This window comes from Rana temporaria, chromosome 3 (assembly GCF_905171775.1).
Source record: "Rana temporaria chromosome 3, aRanTem1.1, whole genome shotgun sequence".
NCBI classification, from domain to species: Eukaryota; Metazoa; Chordata; class Amphibia; order Anura; family Ranidae; genus Rana; species Rana temporaria.
This window is the reverse complement of record NC_053491.1, coordinates 111,346,714-111,365,231: the sequence shown is the minus strand read 5'-3', so window position 1 is coordinate 111,365,231 and position 18,518 is coordinate 111,346,714. Positions and strand designations below refer to the sequence as shown.

At 41.3% G+C, this 18,518-nt stretch overlaps 1 protein-coding gene across 1 annotated transcript in view; it reads left to right on the top strand.

Moving 5' to 3' along the window:
• Positions 1 to 9,107: 9,107 nt before the first annotated feature.
• Positions 9,108 to 18,518, top strand: part of LOC120931620 (nucleotide-binding oligomerization domain-containing protein 2-like) — a 45,616-nt gene continuing 36,205 nt past the window's right edge. Inside the window, exon 1 of the mRNA XM_040343242.1 lies at positions 9,108 to 9,206. The gene's annotated coding sequence lies outside the window, so the exon portion shown is untranslated. The remainder of the gene's footprint in view (positions 9,207 to 18,518) is intronic.

The window sequence follows — 18,518 nt, the reverse complement described above, 5'->3', positions numbered from 1 at the left end:
AGAAAAATGGTAATTCTAAAAAAAATTATATCCTGCTCCTTCAAATTTTGTCACTGTTGTCGAACATAAACATCCATTTTTTTTAATCATTAGGCTTTTTTTCGCTTATATCGCGAAAAATAAAAAAACCCAGTGGTGATCAAATACCAACAAAAAAGCTCTATTTATGTGAAAAAAGGAGGAAAAATCTGAGCTTATCTCTCTGCTTTATCCTTCTATCTGCATGCTCTCTGAGCTCTGCTGTGCATGGACTGCAAAAGGCTGATGTCATGTCAAATACAGAGTGTTTGGACTAAGGAAACGTAGAGCCGTGCAGTTGAATCCTGGATACTGGTTCAGTGACCAATGCTTTATTTGACCTTTTATAATAAATTAGGTCAACACCTTGTGGTAAGAAGCCATCTATTAGTGCACTTTTGGGAGATTTTTCTTGGTGGAGGTGGACATCTCTTACATCGAATTTCCAGCACTGTATTATCCAGTTTCAATTTAACATGGACACTTATGAATGGACTATATCTATTTATTTATTTATTTACGCATTCACTTTATATTTTGTCATCTTTGATTGTTTTTGTTTATTTTTATTTAATTTTATGCTATTATTGGTCTAGAAGGACCAACTTATATAATTGTCACACAAATAGTTATCACTCACTTATTTATTACGAAGTTTTAGCGCCCCCTTTACACATTATCACCAATTTGGGTACAGTGTTGCATGATGACCCAATTGCCAGTTAAAGGAGCACAGTGCTAAATGAAGAGGGCACAAATTTCCAGAGCTGAGGTGGTTAAAGGAGAAGTTTGGGAATAGAAATGAACAAAGATACATACAGTTGTGTTCAAAATTATTCAACCCCCCAATGCTGTAAAGGGTTTTAGGGAATTTAGTGTACATTTGTAATTGTATTCAGAATGAAATCCTACAAGGACTTCTTAAAGAAGCATATGCAACTAAAATGACATCAATCGGTTTTGTAATACAGTAGTAAATATTTATTTTGTGAATTCTTCATTTACACAATTATTCAACCCCTTAAAGACTACCACTCTGAGGAACAGAGGTTCATTGAAGTTCAATTTCAATCAGGTATTGAAAACACCTGTGGATGTCAGGGAGCAGCAATAAAGCCTAATAAGCATTAATTAGGCAGCTTTAAAATGACTGTGATACTCAGCTCCTTCTAGACATTTACTGGTGTGGTTACAAACATGGTGAGGTCAAGGGAATGGTCCAGGAAGACAAGAGAAGAGGTGATTACTCTTCACAGGAAGGGCAATGGCTATAAGAAGATTGCAAAGATGTTAAACATACCAAAAGACACCATAGGAAGCATCATTCACAAATTCAAGGCAAAGGGCACTGTTGAAACGCTACCTGGTCGTGGCAGAAAGAAGATGCTGACTTCGACTGCTGTGCGCTACCTGAAGCGTAGAGTGGAGAAAAGTCCCCGTGTGACTGCTGAGGAACTGAGAAAATATTTGTCAGATGTGGGTACTGAAGTTTCTGCTCAGACAATACGGCACACACTGCGTAATGAAGGCCTCCATGCCAGAACTCCCAGGCGCACCCCCTTGCTGTCTCTAAAGAATAAGAAGAGTCGACTGCAGTATGCCAAAAGTCATGTGGACAAACCACAGAAGTTTTGGGATTGTGTTCTGTGGACTGATGAAACTGTTTGGGCCCATGGATCAACGCTATGTTTGGAGGAGGAAGAACAAGGCCTATGATGAAAAGAACACCTTGCCTACTGTGAAGCATGGCGGGGGTTCAATCATGCTTTGTGGCTGTTTTGCTTCTGCAGGTACAGGGAAGCTTCAGCGTGTGCAAGGTACCATGAATTCTCTTCAGTACCAGGAGATATTGGATGACAATGTGATGCAGTCCGTCACAAACCTGAGGCTTGGGAGACGTTGGACCTTTCAACAGGACAATGATCCCAAGCATACCTCCAAGTCCACTAGAGCATGGTTGCAGATTAAAGGCTGGAACATTTTGGAGTGGCCATCGCAGTCACCAGACTTAAATCCGATTGAGAACCTCTGGTGGGACTTAAAGAAAGCAGTTGCAGTGCGCAAGCCTAAGAATGTGACTGAACTGGAGGCTTTTGCCCATGACGAACGGGCGAAGATACCCGTAGATCGCTGCAAGACACTTGTCTCAAGCTATGCTTCAAGTTTAAAAGCTGTTCTAACTGTAAAAGGATGTTGTACTAAGTACTAAGATTGAATGTCACTTGGGGGTTGAATAAAACTGATAATGATGTAAGCTCAGAAAAGACATTTGTGGTTATTTTATTATAAATGTTATGTTATATTTATCTGACCTACACGTGCCTCTTTGATTTAATTGTAAGCAGGATGACTGAATGATCAAAATCAATGTCAAACTGGCCAAAACAATCAATTTCAGTGGGGGGTTGAATAATTTTGAACACAACTGTACTTACCTCCATGCTGCAGCATTGGTCTGATGTTATAGCTGTCCCCCGCTGGCTCTAAGCAGAAGAAATGAGTGATCACATGACTGCTGATCACTCGGTTCTCAGTGTTCTTGGAGAGCAGGGATTGTCAGTCACCTCTCTCTGCTCTGCCTCTCGATTGCTCAATGGAATGCCAGTGACAGACTGGGGAGCTGATGGGTGCAGATGGCTCTGGTTCTCAGATGCTTACTGAGAGGCTGACCCACCTGCCAATCAGGATCTGGTTGGATCCTGACAATATAGTCAGGATCCTTCCAGAGCCTGGAGCAGTTCTGTGACATCAGTCGACAGCAGGCTTCAAAATGTGGCTTTTTAGTGTAGCTTGATCCAACCATATTGGGTAGAAATACTGAATTTAATAAAAAAGATTGAAGGAATGGAAATAGAACTAGACCCCTGGAAATGCTTGTTCCATGCGACCAGGGGATCTAGGAAGAAGTATATTCAATTTCTATTGAATTTAGCAAACGCATTAATCCAGAGACAATGGAAAACCAAGGAAATACAGACGATAAAAGATTGGTTTAGAGAAATAGATAGAACAAGGGTAATGCAGGAATTAATAGGTTTTCAAAAGGATGTAGAGACAAGATCCCAGGGCACTTGAAAGAGTTAGTGATTGGTAGGGGGCGCTAGTGTATAAGGAATGTGAAAACCTTTTAATATATAGCAAAAAATAATTATTAATTGCTATAAAAATACCTAATTAATTAATGAATAAGCAATTACAAAATTCATGTGATATATATGAAAATATTAACAATCAAAATACATCAGCCAGTGACAGATTCCAGACGGAATTTGATAATGTCAATATATAGAAAAAAAGGAAAAAAGAACACAGAAAAAACTCTATTGCAGAGTGATGTGCTCCCAGAAACCATAAATCAACAATTTAAATAGCCAAATAAAATGGTGATAATGATAATGTCCTTGTGATTCCTAAAAAGGCGGTGAACCACTAAAAAAGCACAAAAATGAATCTTTTAAATAGTCCAAGAAATAGACATGCAATCCGCCGCCGACGATCGTTTCGTAATACGTCTTCAGGGGGTCGTATTACGAAACGATCGTCGGCGGCGTAGCCTGGTCACGCTTTTACTACACTTTCCCATCATCCGACCCTGCTAACCTGCGAGACGAGAGGGGACACACGCCACACGCAATTGAGGCTTGTCACCTCACTATTCAAGGCCCGCAGACCCAGTGCCGGGATGGGCACTTTTTAATGTAAGTGGCCACTTGGCCCATGTTTTGTTTTATCATTTTAAAATAAAAACCGGTTGCACTATGGAGCTGTTTTTCTATTTTATGTTCCATCTATGAGACTGCTTGGAGAAGATCAGCCTATGTTAAAAGTACTGGAGGACGCATTATATGTTTGCAGACATAAAAACTGCACAAGCGGTTTTGACTCTCTTTTTAGCTAAAGGAGTCATATCGCTTTGGTAAGCGCATTTAATTATCCTCACTTTTGGGTGTCGTCTGCGTTATTGGTGGAAGAAATAACTTGAAGCACTGTTGTCTATGAGAGGATTGCATGTCTATTTCTTGGACTATTTAAAAGATTCATGTTTGTGTTTTTTTAGTGGTTCACCGCCTTTTTAGGAATCACAAGGACATTATCATTATCACCATTTTATTTGGCCATTTAAATTGTTGATTTATGGTTTCTGGGAGCACATCACTCTGCAATAGTTTTTTCTGTGTTCTTTTTTCCTTTTTTTCTATATATTGACATTATCAAATTCCATCTGGAATCTGTCACTGGCTGATGTATTTTGATTGTTAATATTTTTATATATATCACATGAATTTTGTAATTGCTTATTCATTAATTAATTAGGTATTTTTATAGCAATTAATAATTATTTTTTGCTATATATTAAAAGGTTTTCACATTCCTTATACACTAGCGCCCCCTACCAATCACTAATTCACTAAAATATATGAGGTATCACCTTCTATTTTCAGGGGAGCAGCTCTATTTTTATTATTTATTATTAATGTTCCACATTTAATTATTTTTGGCGCGAAAATATATTTCCTACACTTGAAAGAGTTGGCTAGAATTCAAAAAGTCCTCGGTCTACTTGGGAATTATGGGGAGTGGGGGGGGGTACTTAGGAGCCTGACCCCTGCTGTCCCCCCTCCCCCCCAGATAGAGAATATATGTAATAGGGGAAGGGAAGGGAGGGAAGATAAATAGACACGGGTAAGGGGGGGGGACATTAATGGGGGTAGCGAGATGAGAATCTCTCTCCTCGGAAGGAAAGATAAATAGACACGGGGAAGAGGGGGATATAGATGTGTTTACATCGGGGCAACACTGTTTACTAAATTTTCCTTTAACCACTTAAGACCCGGACCATTATGCAGGTTAAGGACCTTACCCCTTTTTGCGATTCGGCACTGCGTCGCTTTAACTGACAATTGCGCGGTCGTGCGATGTGGCTCCCAAACAAAATTGGCGTCCTTTTTTTCCCATAAATAGAGCTTTCTTTTGGTGGTATTTGATCACCTCTGTGGTTTTTATTTTTTGCGCTATAAACAAAACTAGAGTGACAATTTTGAAAAAAAAAATGCAATATTTTTTTCTCTTTCCTTTTTCTCTCTTCTTTTGATTTATAGTTGGTTCAGGAGAATTTAAGAGGGGTGTATGATCCATTTTCGCATTGAGTGTATGATAAAGGATAGATCCATTTGCGTACTTACTTTTTTACCCTGAAAATAGAGGGTAAACTGTGCCTGCATATTATATGCAGGGGGCTGTGGCAGTTTTTCCCCTGATACTGCCCTCTTAAAGTTAGTGTGCGTGTTATACGCCTGTGTGTGTTATATGCCGATAAATACGGTATGTGTAATTTTTTGTTGATGTATTAATATGTATTTTGAGAATGTTTTGTGTTTTCTTGAATGATTTGCAAATTGTTTTTTGCAAAGTATGTAAGATTTTATATTTGTATAAACTTAATAAAGACAATTTAAAACAAAATGTGGCTTTTTTTACTCCCATGCGCAAGAGACATAAGACCTCTTGCACACAGACACCTAAAAACACCATATTCTTAGACATTGAAGCTTTTTTTTATCTAAATTCAATGCAATGTAAACTTGCGCTGCATATAGATTAGAAAAAAAAACAATACTAAAATCTGCTGGATGCCATTTTACACACGAATATGCACAAATATGCACAAATATGTGTATGTAGTGGTACCCCCATAAGGGCTGCTGAAAGTTGTGCCCTGCCCAGCCCGGAATTCACTTCCCAATCACTTTTGAGACAACGAACAGTATATGTGATTGTTTTGTATTTTTATTGAGGCATTTGAACTTGGATAGGGATAGGATAGGGATAGGAATATATGGGATGGCCAGTAAAACGAACAATTGGTTGATTGTATTTTCAATCATTTGGGACACTATTAACACTTTATAGCTCCAGTCTCCTGCAGAACAACACTTGCTTGCAGACTGTTTCTCTCTCTCTCTCTCTTTCTCTCCTGCACAACACTTCAGTTCTAGGTACAGCTAGCACATGGTTAGGCCCAACATTAACTCAGTCAGGCCTCAGCAACTGTCTCTTTTGATATAGCAAAAAATAGCTATCTTTCCTATGGTGGACTACTGCTCCCAGTAAGATGTTGCAGATATTGCAATCCTCACTGGCTCCACACCCAGCTCTGACTGTTTCCTCTTAGTCCTCTCTGGCATGCCTCTCCAGTCCTCCCGACTGCCCGTGTCACTCACCAGCCCTCCTGGCTGAAAACTGGTGAGTCCCTCCTGAAGACTTGCCCGGCAGTACTAGCTAATTCTGGCCTCTCTTACTCCCCTCTGTGCCTCCTGTTCAGATCCTCCATGCGATTTTGAAAGGATCTGTCTGGCACTGGCGTCCCAGGATCAAGGTCACCCCCCCTGAATGGGGAGCACCCTTAAAGGCCCAGACAGCATAGTACTCCACCCTCAGTTCTTCCACCCGACAACTCCCCCCCAGCTGGGCTGACTCTAAGTATTTAAGGAGGCCTGCCCCCCCTGCCAATCCAAGTTGGGTATTGGTCAGGGTTCCTTAGAACACCCCAGGCAGCCCCACCTCTCTTCCGTTCCTCTCTTCTAGAATCCTCCAGAAGCAAGAGGGAGGTGACCAAGAAGTGATACTATCTGTGAGTCACCAGCCTACTCTAGGCCACTCCCAGCCCACACAGATCAAAACAAACAGGCCTAGCTTTCAGCTAAGCCTGCCTAAATGTACCTGCACTCACCAAAAATCTCACCTCTAGCACCTACCTAAGAAGAGGGTGCTACATGTATATATTCATGCATTCAATGCAACTTAAGAAAAGCTAGAAGAACTTTTAAGCACATGTAAACGTACGTGCAAAAAAGTGAATACAAGCATTAATTACACAGCTCATCCTTGTTTTTTATGCAGGAATTTTCTGCCATGTGTCTGATGTGTGTGCATACACCAGTACCGTATACAATGACCCTAAGAATGCTGCATACCACAACTGTTACATTTGTTTTGATGCACTACATGTGCTGCTACTAGCTCCATCCAGGGGACGCAGTTTGGCATCTTCACCCTGGGCAGTGGTTGACCTTGTCCCAGCACTGTCTTGACTGCAGTTATGCCTTCATGAAATTAGGATTTAGCTTTTTTTCTTTTACCTACTTTATTGTTTGTTTAGTAGTTTCTATTTATATTTCAATGTACTTTTTTTTATTATATTTTATTTGTACTGTTTTATAACTCAAAAGGGATTGTTTTATGTTTTCTAGAGCAGCATACTGTACCTTATATTATTGCATCATGGGTTTCCAGTGTTAAAAATGCAGACACATTCTTTGATAATATAAACTATATTAATAGTTTATAAAGAATAAGAAAACATTAAGTTAAGTGAAAATTCAAAACATGTAAAACATGAAGTGAAATGCAGAAACAATATACAAATATATCACCCTACAACCAAGTGATCAAATACATATACAAAAGATTTAACACTCCCCTCACCCCCAGACTGACAATGCTGCTCTATGCTGTGCCTCCGCTGCTCATTCCCCCAGAGTTGTGTCTCACTAATACCAGAGGTGTGTTACTGGCCAGATCCCCAGGTAAAAAAATAGGGAAAAAAGGCCAAATAAATGAAAACTGATGCACCCACCACATCTAATGATTGGTAAGCTTCAATGTAATAGATTTTTGGTTTTGGGTTTAATACTGCTTTTAAATCGCACACAGACTAAAATGTAACCACTTCCCGCCCAACCTCGGAGGGGAAGGGTGATATCTTGGTCATCATTGGAGCTGCAGCAATGATCGAGATATAATTCTGTTGGGGCAGCGATTCTGCATAAAGTAAAAGTAATCCTAGCAGCTAACAAGCCACTGGATTTCTTTTATGCAATCCCCAACATTGTATTCTCTAGGGCCTCTGCTAAAAAAATACAATATTTGGGGGTTCTATTTAGTTTTCTAGCAAAAAAAATATGTTTTTTTTTTTACATGTGGGAGAGAAATGCCAGAATTGTCCTGGACTGGAAGCGGTTAAATGAAAACAGCCCCAATCAATGATAACTGAAACAAGCAGCAAAATTGGTGATTGTCCAAGAATTAGCAATACAATTTGTTGCTGACATATACAGTAGTTCTTAGAAGGACTTTTGGGTTAAAGGGGTTGTAAAGGAAAATGTTTTTTCACCTTAATGCAATCTATGCAAAAAACATCTGATGCTGTCGCCCCCCCCCCCCCCCGAGCCCCCCTTATACTTACCTGACCCCTCGAAAGTCCCGCGAGCGGTCCCGCAATCCTCTTCGCCGCTCAGCCTGCCCGCTGATTGGCTAGAGCGGATGGATTGAGAGCAGCGCAGCCATTGGCTAGTGCTGCTGTCAATCACATCCAGTGACGCTGCGTGCCGAGGGGCGGGGGCCAAGTGATACAGTATCACGGTAGCACGCTCGCTGTATCACGGCAGTGCGCCCGCAATTAGTGACCACCATGCGAGCTCTCGCCTTAACTGTGGTGACTAATTGCGGGGAGGACCATAGACAGCCGTCGAGGGACCCCAGAAGACATGGATCGGGGCCACTCTGTGCAAAACGAACTGCACAGTGGAGGTAAGTATGACATGTTTGTTATTTAAAAAAATAAATAAAAAAAAAATCCTTTAGTAACGCTTTAAAATAAAGGCCTCTGAACACAGGGAGGTTGATGTACAGTAATGCACCACTGCAATTCAGAAGTAAATCACAGTTTACCAACTGATCCTAATCTCTTCCTATGTAATTAGTGATCTTTCGCTATCCAGTTTACACACACTGACGCTATTGGCTGCCCTCAGTCCTCCCATGTATAAGAAAAGATATCCAGCCTCCCATTACTGCCTGTTTGGATCTTCTGATCAGAGTAAAAGAGTTAAAGGGTCCATAGGGTATTATGGGTGGGGGGGCCAAAATTTGTCCACTGTAAACTCATCTAAATTTTGTCTGTTATTTGCATTCTGGAAATTTGTCACAAATTCTTCATCGGTTAATGTTAATCTCTTCCTTATTACAGACTTGGTTTATAAGAAGGAAGTACTTCATAAAATCTATGTGAACTTTGGTTTACAGTTAAATGATTATCACTGGTGTTTCTTCTTCATAATAAACAACTTGACTTCCTTCTCATATAGTCAGGACATTTCTGGATCTGATCTAATAAGGAGGTGCTGTAAGTAAGTACAAGAAAATTGGAGTAAAATTTGTTTCATATTGTTTCTGTATGTAGTTGGCCAAATATTAAACAAAGGTTGTTTTTAGGAAGTAGAGACTATGCTTACTATTATTTCTTAGTATTAGGCTGATAAACTACAGGAATTATTTTCAGACCTAGGATCCTATGCTTGCTTCAAATGTCCAATTCGGAGAAACCTCCTATTATGTTTTTAAATTCCCACAGACTTGACTGTGTATTTTAAGTGAACCCGAATATATATATATATATATATATATATATATATATATATATATATATATATATATATATATATAATTTTTTTAGTAGATCAGCCCCTGCAGACACTAATTTTTCCTAAAATCTATCTATGTTTGCAATTTATAATTGTTAACCCCTTTTTTTCCCCCTACACTAACACAATGGTGTCTGCTTCTGTAGAAAAATAAATATTCTGTAAACAAGGAAAAATGAAATATTCTGATGTTTTAAAAAAATAACCAATCGCAATCAAAGTGTATTTTCTGAATCAGTTGTCAATTGTCAACTATCAAGAAGAAACTAATTGGCTTTTATCTTTCACTTTTATAGAATTTCCCCATTTACAGTTATAAACTATAAAGTTTTGAATCAATTGGTTTATTTCACATGCAATAGGGGGGATTTACTAAAACTGGAGAACACAGAATGTGGTGCAGCTGTGCATAGTAACCAATCAACTTCTAGGTTTTAGCCCTTGTTCACACTGAACGCGGGTTTGAAATCGTTTCAAACCCACAATTCAGTGCGATTTCGGGGGCAATTTGAAAGACCTCTGTGTGGGTTCCTGTACAGACGTCAATTGAAATTGCCCCCAAACTCACCAAAAGTAGTGCAAGAACTACTTTTGCAAATCGGTGCAGCGCCGCAAAGTCGGCGTCGCACCGATTGGGACAGTGCTGTTGCCCGCTATAGGCTGTGATTCGGCATCAAATTGCGCCGATGTGAATGGGGGCTTATTGTCAAAGCCTAATTGAACAAGCTGAAGTTAGAAGCTGATTGGTTACTATGTACAGCTGCACCATATTCTGTGTGCTCTAGTTTTAGTAAATCTCCTCCTGCGTGTTTTGTTAGTGCGTCCAATCATGTTTGTGAGCAGTACTTTGGTACATAAATACAAATATTAGACCATAGAAATCTCAGTTTTTACATGTTCCTTACATGAACTTTAAGGGTGGACTGCAGCCTTTCTGATTACATCCCTAACACATTGTGATAAAAAAAAGGAGATTTAGCAAAACAAGGGTGGGATTTACAGCGCACTGACACATTTTTGAATTGTCATCTGAAAATTAGAATATGCCAAGGTAGGATAGGTGTAGAGTAGTGCCACAGCATCTGCCATTGCTGATATACTGGGGCAGTGCAAAAGCAATAGACTCAATTCATTAAACCTTACTTAATGTGTTATTTAGAATAGCAACCTTATTTTCTTGGCCCTAAAGAAGGGAGATTGGTAATATGTGAACTTATTCTGGAAATTGTAAATACGAGTATGATTAAAAGGGAAGTATGGCCAAAGCTTTTTTGGCTGTGCTTCTCTTGGGTCACAGGACCTGTGACCCAGAGTCAGTTTGTAGCAGATATGAGTATGGATGTTTATTTTTTTCATAAACTCCTTTATCCACTTGCCAACGGCTCACACCGATATATGTCGGCAAAGAAGCACGGGTGTGCAAAATCATGTACCCGTTAAGAGCCGCTAGACGCATGCGCCCGTTGCATGGCGGGGACCCAATGCGAGTGACTGGCGGGCACAATCGTCGCCGGCCACGTGCGATTGCATGCTCGAGAGCCAGCAAGGGGATTTGTGTGTGTAAACTCACAAATCCCTGTGCTTTCAGAGAGGAGACAGATTGTGTCTTTCTACAAAGTACAAACGGCGATCTGTCATCTCTCCTAGTTAGCCCCATCCCCACACAGTTAGAACACGTGAGGGAACACACAGTTAACCCCTTGATCGCACCCTAGTGTTAACCCCTTCCCTGCCAGTCACATTTATACAGTAATCAGTGCATTTTTATAACACTGATCGCTGTATAGGTGCCAATGGTCCCAAAAAAGTGTCAAAAGTCTCCGATCTGTCTTTCGCATTGTCAGTGCCGTCCACCCAGACAGTGTCTACCTACCTGGACAGTGCGCTCCACAGATCCCCACATACAGAACAGGGAGCAAGGGATATTACCCAGCACACTTTTTTCCTCTTATCTGAAGGATTGTGAACAGGCCTGACCTGGCCTATGCTGGAAGAGCATTCTATGATCAAGCAAGTTCCTGCTACCTGCTTAACAAGGCTATTGTGTGGGGAAATGGATATTGCATCTTCCGTGGAGCATTATAGGTTGAAACGGAGGTTGAAATCAGACCTCCCACTAAGTCAGTGGCGTATCTAGGGTATGGCAGCCATGGCAAGTGCCATGGGCGCCATATGAGGGGGGCGCTGTTGAGTGGCTGGGCAGCAAGGCAATTACCAGGGTCTGAGGATCTCTTCTTCCCTCCTCCCGAGCATAGGGAGGATCTCCTTTTCAGCACCTTTGCTAATGGACAATGGCAGCGCTATCCCTGCTGCGTTCAGCCACAGCCCTCCCCTGTTCTCCCATCCCATCTGGTCGGATTGGCAGCGCACAAAGAAGAGGGAGGAACATCAGTTTCTCCCTCTCCTATGTGAAAACTGAGGCCTTAAGTGATGAAGATTTCATCACTTCCAGTATTGGTTCTGCATTTACCTGGCCTTGGAGGGCAGAGGAGGAATCAGGGGTCTAATCAAAGTGGAGGTTCACCCGGAAATTACATTTTTTAACCTTAGATTCCTGCTCATTTTGTCTAGGGGAATCGGCTAGTTTTTTTTAAATCAAAGCTGTACTTACCGTTTTAGAGATGCATCTTCTCCGCCAATTCCGGGTATGGGCTGCGGGACTGGGCGTTCCTATTTTGATTGACAGTCTTCCGACAGGCTTCCGACGGTCGCATCCATCGCGTCACGATTTTCCGAAAGTAGCCGAACGTCGGTGCGCAGGCGCAGTATAGAGCCGCACCGACGTTCGGCTTCTTTCGGCTACTCGTGACGCGATGGATGCGACCGTCGGAAGCCTGTCAATCAAAATAGGAACGCCCAGTCCCGAAGACCATACCCGGAAGCGGCGGAGAAGATCACTCTCTAAAACGGTAAGTACAGCTTCGATTTTAAAACAACTAGCCGATTCCCCTAGACAAAATGAGCATCAATCTAAGGGTAAAACATTTTTTATGGGTGAACTCCCGCTTTAAACCCCAGATTTCTCTATAAAGAGGATATGTCACAACCCAAGGTATCACAAGGGATGATAAATATCACTAGTTTTGTTAGCTTTTGTTCGGTTATCTGAAAGATGGGTTTCAAATGTTTTGACAGAAGCGCAGTTCAGTGCTTGCCATAGGCGCTATTTTCACTAGATACGCCTCTGCACTACGTCATTTATTGACAGCGACAATTCAGTCTCTAAACAACAAAAACAAGTTTGGCGCCAAATGACAGGTGAAGTGGTGTTAGAAAATATATAAATAATGGGCTATAATTCATAGAAAATTCTGCCAAATCTTGATAAGCAGCTGTGTGGTGTTGCACATCAGGAGTGATGTGAAAAATCAGTGAGCAAAACAGGAATACCATATATAAAGCGCTAAATCAAAATAACATTAGTGTCCAAGCAATGATGAAAAAGATGTGAAGTTTATTGCACTGAAACACTTAAAAAGCCAACAATCCTCCGTGATAAGGGTAATACAAATCGCCAGCTAACATCTGTGTGATGATGAAAAACGCGTCGTCATGACTGCAGCCTGATAGACTTGGATCTAGCCACCCCCGTCCAGCCATCCAGCTCATCTGACTTCCAGCCACCAATCAATTTGCTAGCACAGGCTCCCACAGCACAGCCGCATTGGTCGGCAGCAGCCTATCATCTCGGCTGACTCCAAGCCTCGTTCCCGCTCCGCTGCCCTGATTGGTTGAGAAGTTCCGACCAAGAAGCCACCAGCACACACGAGTTTGGAGCTCCAACGTATACCATCGAGCCCCTCCACAGCTCCGGTTCTACCACCCCACAGTCCCCGCCGACCGTCCGCCACCTCTGGTTCGAGTATGACTGTCACAGCACGGACGTGCTGTTTTTGGGCTCCATACGCCCCCTCTCCCTGCCAGTAGAGCTTTGCCTGTGGTTTTATGTGCAGCAGATTGTAAGGCTGTTTGACTGTGTCTTTTTTCATCATCACACAGATGTTAGCTGGCGATTTGTATTACCCTTATCACAGAGGACTGTTGGCTTTTTAAGTGTTTCAGTGCAATTGTAACGACTACCCACTGGTAGTGAGAGGGTATCAGCCGTTGGAGACGTCCTTTTCCCTGACAAGTTGTAATATGCAGGTACAGCCGGTATATCCCATCGAACGCCCTTCCAAGAACGAGACAAGGGTACGTTTGAAGGGTCAAGTAGACTGTCTTTAATGGCACATTTCACCTCGCTTATATGTGGTTACAACACTGTACAGGAACAATGACACTCTCCGCCCCCCCCCCCTCCTCACACAGGGGGGGCTTCAATACAGATACTTTGAAATAATGACATTCCCTTGAGCCAATCAGTCTTCTAGACGTTTTGGCTCCAAGCTTACATTTAACATTAAATTGATCAGACACCTTCCTTTATCAATAGAATTCAATTAACCTTTAAAACAATTATACACATACTCCCACCAGCATACACCTGACAGGAGGCTGTACTACACAAAGGAGAGTCCATTAGCTATGCAAAGGGAATATTAGCATTCAGCAGTGGAAGAGTCCCTCCTATAATTAACCCTTTGAGCTCAGAATCCAATCTGATAAATCCAATTGTAACAAGCCATGCAGTTCTTTGTAGTCCTCACTGCATGATGGTTATCGATGTCCAGGCAGCATGCATAGTTCCATAACAGCAATAAACTTCACATCTTTTTCATCATTGCTTGGACACCAATGTTATTTTGATTTAGCGTTTTATATATGGTATTCCTGTTTTGCTCGACAACTCAGTCTCTGCCTGAATACTTGTACACCTGAGTCCTGCACCATTCATTTAATGCCGAAACATAAATTCTGCCATTCAAAGTCCCACCTAGGGGGTTCTCCTTGTTTTTAAGTAAAAATGGAAGGGGAAAACGAGAGATAAAATAGAAGAAGGAGAAAATAATGCAGAGAAGTAACAGTGGATGGCTCCTCCCATGGGGGCCTAAACACCTTCCCCTTTTCCTGTCATTAATCCGTAGATTGCAAATATCATAGTCAGGGATCCCAGATCAAGTAAAGCATAATACAGGACAGATTGTTTTTGATGGCCACTATTTGAACAACTGGAGATTTTCAAGGCTTTAGCAATCCTCATCCTTGCTGCCAAAAACATGAAGAATATTAAAGGGTTTGTAAAGGATATTTTTTTAATCTTAATAGCTTCCTTTACCTTAATGCAGTGCTGTTTTCATGTCCTCATTGTTAGTTTTTGCTCTCAAGTTGCTGTAATTATTCTCTGATCTCCACACTTCCTGGTTGTCTGTTTCCTGATAACCACAGTGCTGGGAGCTTTCTCTCTGTGGTCATTAACTTCAAGGAGGTGTGATTACTGTGTGTCTAAAACCCCACAGCACCTCCCCTTTGGATCAGTTTCATTTTCCAAACCATCACTGCTCTGTGGCTCTGTATGCTCTGTACAGCAGAGAGGCAGGAAACGACATGCAAAAACGAAACTAGAAACTACAGATACATTATGTGATTGATTTGTATCTATTTTTAATCGTTTTTAAAAGGAATCAGTTAACTATTATGTCTCTATACCCTGTAAACAGTCATTTCAGCATAATTTTTTTTTTATTTACAACTCCTTTTAAGGTCTGAGTGTGTCTGGGGATATCTGTTATTGGCTCATTTAGGAGTGCTGTTTTTGCATCTTTGGGTCTGTCAACATTTGTTACAGATTAACTGCTTGCTGTCCGCCTCCTGTAGATATACGTGGGCAGAATGTCACGGCTGCGCAAAGCAACGTACAGGTACGTTGCTTTGAACTTGCGCTGTGCGGGCGCTCAGCGCGTGTCCCTGCAGCAAGCTCAGTGACCGTGCCCGTGGGACCCGCAGACTTGATGTCTGCCGGTGTCAGGCGATCATGTCTCAGAGCGACAGAACAGGAAGATGTCTATGTAAACAAGGCGTTTCCCTGTTCTGTCTTGTGACAGGACACTGATCTACTGCTCCCTGTCATCAGGAGCAGGGATCAATGTCGTGTCACTTGTAGCCCAGCCTCCCCACAGTTAGAATCACTCCTTAGGACACACTTAACCCCTTCCTCGCCCCCTAGTGGTTAACCCCTTTCCTGCCAGTGTCATTTAAACAGTAATCAGTGCATTCTTATAGCACTGATCGCTGTATAAATGACAATGGTCCCAAAATAGCGTCAAAAGTGTCCGATGTGTCCACCATAATGTCGCAGTCACGATAAAAATCGCAGATCGCTGCCATTACTAGTAAAAAAAAATTTTTTTTGTAAAAATGCCATAAATCTATCCCCTATTTTGTAGACGCTATAACTTTTGCACAAACCAATCAATATACACTTAATGTGATTTTATTTTACCAAAAATATGTAGAAGAAATATATCGGCTTAAACTGAGAAAAACTATTTTTTTATTTCTTTTTTTGGGATATTTTTTATAGCAAAAATGAAAAAAAATGATTTTTTTCAAAATTGTCGCTCTTTTTTGTTTATAGTGCAAAAAAAAACAACAACGCAGAATTGATCAAATGCCACCAAAAGAAAGATCTATTTGTGGGGAAAAAAAGGACGTCAATTTTGTTTGGGAGCCTTGTCATACGCGCAAGTGTCAGTTAAAGCAACGCAGTGCCGAATGGCAAAAAATGGCCCTTTCATTACGCCCTTAATGACCAGGTAATTTTTTGCGATAAGGCACTGCTTTACTTTTAACTGACAACTGCGGGGTTGTGTGACGCTGTACCCAAATAAAATGTATGTGCTTTTTTTTCCACAAATAGAGCTTTCTTTTGGTGGTATTAACCTCTGCAGTTTTTATTTATTGCGCTATAAACAAAAAAAAAACGTCAATTTTGAAAAAAAAAACATATTTGTTACTTTCTGCTATAAAACACATCCAATAAAAACATTTAAAATTTTTTATTTCTTTATCAATTTAGGCCAATATGTATTCTGCTACATATTTTTGGTAAAAAAAAATCCCAGGTGTACATTAAATGGTTTGCGTAAAAGTTATTGCGTTCACAAACTATGGGATATTTTTATGGCATTATTATTATTATTATTTTTTTTTTAATAGTAATGGATCAACGATTTTGACAAGGTTTGTTCTTCCTCCTTTAGAGGATTTTTTTCAATTGAGACGCTATTTTATCAGAGTGCCCAGAATTGTGCCCTTCTGAGCTGCCCAGTTGGTGATTGGGGAGGTATCTGGGGGATCATTATGTCCAAAAAAATATTTTACTTGCAGTTCAACATCGAAATACATGTCTATGATCCTACTAAATCAGAATACTGGAACACTGAAGAAGATGGTGAAGAGGTGGTCAATATGGGAAGAGGCCCAATGGTTATTTGAATAGTGGGTATAATATTTTGTGGATGCATTCAGTTTCCTCCAGATATTCACTAGGTCATGGTGATAAAGCATTTTTGCTTACTTGGTTCCTATCTTTGGGTAAATGGTTCCTATCTTGAGAAAACATTGGAGTTACCCCCCTAGGTACAGAACCATGCCATTGATTTCTGGGAATATGTCATAAAAAAGGGTCCAGAAGAATGGGGAAAAGTCACTTAGTGTAACAGTGTCCAATCAGACCACTGCTTCCCTGGGGACCCCTACGGAGTCTGCGGAGGAACATTGGGCCAAATCCTCAGCCAGGCGGCGTAACTTAACTGTTACCATTTAAGTTACACTGGCGGAAAATTTCTACCTAAGTGCCCGATCCACAAAGCACTTACCTAGAAATTTTCGGCCGTGTAACTTAAATGTCTCCGGCGCAAGGCGGTCCTCTTCTGCAGGGGGCGATGACAATTTAAATGAGGCGCGCTCCCGCGCCGGCCGTACTGCGCATGCTCGTGACGTCATTTTCCCGACGGGCAGCGCGCAAAATTATGTTACGCCGGGCTTTGTGGATTGCGACGGGACAATAAAGTTGCGTCGGGTAAAAAAAAAGTTACGCGCCGAAAAATAAAATTAAAAATTTAAAAAAAATCGCGGCGATCGAAAAAAAGGTCTGTTTTTACAAGGTGTAAACAGTTTACACCTTGTAAAAGCAGCCCTAATTTTACGTATGCAAACGCAAACTTACGCAGAAAAAACAAAGCTGAAAAGCTTTGTGGATCTCCGTAAGTCCTCATTTGCATACGCAAAGCGGCATTTCAATGCGAAATGCCCCCAGCGGCGGATGCGGTACTGCATCCTAAGATCTGACAGTGTAAGTGTCTTACAGATGTCAGATCTTCTGCCTATCTTTGGAAAACTGCTTCTGAGGATCAGTTCCAAAGATAGGCACAGGGATACACAGGCTGAACAGCAGTTCCGCCTGCGTATCCCTTTTGAGGATTTGGCCCAATGTTTCTCTCAGCCTTCACTCTGCTCAGTGGCACAATAACACACTGCCCCCTATAGACTGAAGGAAAAACTACATATGGCAACAAGCTGCTGATCGAGAATTGTTTTCCAACAAACCTGTTCAACAGAAGTCAATCATTAAACCAGCTTCTGTAAAGTGGGAGCAGCCACATATGAACTGAAATTTGGCTGGTCCCTGTTGAACATTCTGAAGTTCAATCCACCTATGTCTAGCTTCAATCAGCCTACCAGGACTGACCTATACTCATACAATTTATGAGGCAGTATTGATACCTTTATATTGCCAGCAACATAATGGGGGTTATTTGCAAAAGGCAAATCCACTTTGCACTACAAGTGCAAACTACAAGTGCAAAGTGCACTTGAAATTGCACTGAAAGTGCACTTGGAAGTGCAGTTGCTGTAGATCCGAGGGGGACATACAAGGATAATAAAAAACAGCATTTCAGCTTGCACATGATTGGATAATAAAATCAGCAGAGCTTCCCTTCATTTCAGATCTACCCCTCGGATCTACAGCGACTGCACTTCCAAGTGCACTTTCAGTGCAATTTCAAGTGCACTTTGCACTTGTAGTGCAAAGTGGATTTGCCTTTTGTAAATAACCCCCACTGTCTGTACACC